This window comes from Populus euphratica, unplaced genomic scaffold (assembly GCF_000495115.2).
Source record: "Populus euphratica unplaced genomic scaffold, PopEup_1.0 scaffold489.1, whole genome shotgun sequence".
Taxonomy (NCBI): Eukaryota; Viridiplantae; Streptophyta; class Magnoliopsida; order Malpighiales; family Salicaceae; genus Populus; species Populus euphratica.
The window spans coordinates 68766-69927 of record NW_011500363.1 but is presented as its reverse complement, the minus strand read 5'-3'; positions in this window follow the sequence as shown (position 1 = coordinate 69927).

Here is a 1162-nt window from a genome sequence, read left to right as displayed (position 1 = left end):
GAACGGAAATTGAAAGGATAAAGAGATGGCCAAACTTAGAAAAAAAGATGTCGGTACAATCCAAACTAGAATAATATTTGGAAGGGAAAAATGAGCTTTTAAAGCACATGGAATCTTCTTGGATTTCTATCTTAATAAATTTATTTTGAATCAAACGTAGAAAAACTGATGGGATTAGAAAACACCAATGCAATTATAAAGCAAACCAAACATCAAGGAGCTTACCTTAGGTAGGGCATACTAGGGGTGCTAATACCTTCCCTTTACACAACCAGCCCCTTGCCTTAGAATCTCTAAAAAACCAGTTAGGGTTCCTAGTGACCAAAATACTAGGTGGCAACTCCTTTACACAATAAACAAAAAAAATACTCAAAATCAATCGAGGGTCGTCGCGACACCGCACTTTGCTTGCGAGGGTGTGACAATTACACATTGATATACCGAAGGAATGTCTCCATCAATTTATTCTAGTGGTGATGAGAATTGTTCCCCTTTTCTCTAACACTATTCATTGTGTTCATTACATATGAGCATACTAACATAATGTTTTTGTCGGTATATTCCAGTAGCGATGAAAATTATTCCCTTTCTTCTTGACATAGTTCACGATGTTTATTACACACGGATATACTGATGGAATGTGTAGTCCGTATATTTTAGTGGCAATGGAAATTGTTCACTTTTCAAAGAGCTGAAAATTAATGCTTTTTTTCTAATGAAATCATCGATAAAATGAAAATTCCAACACTCTAACAATTAATGCTTTATTTGACTGTTGACTATTTTCTCTTTTACTAACATAATCATTGACATAATGAAAAACAATCAATAATAGTTGGAGGGGTTTCTAAAATTTTTTATGCAAATTGAAAATTTCAATTTAACTTCATAGACAAAATTACTGAAGGAAATTTTAAAAATCTTAATATTTAATATTCCATCAGTAATTCTATTGGTAAAACCTAATATAAAAAGACCATGGGTAGAATAGTTAGGCTTCTTCTTTCCTCTTCTCTTCTTTTCTATTTCTCAACTATTCATGAGCCAAAATCAAGCATCCACCACTACTACTATTATTATTATTATTGCCATTATTGTTGTTATTATTGTTTTTGTTGTTGTTATTGTTATTATTTTTATTTTTGTTGTTTATAATTTTTAT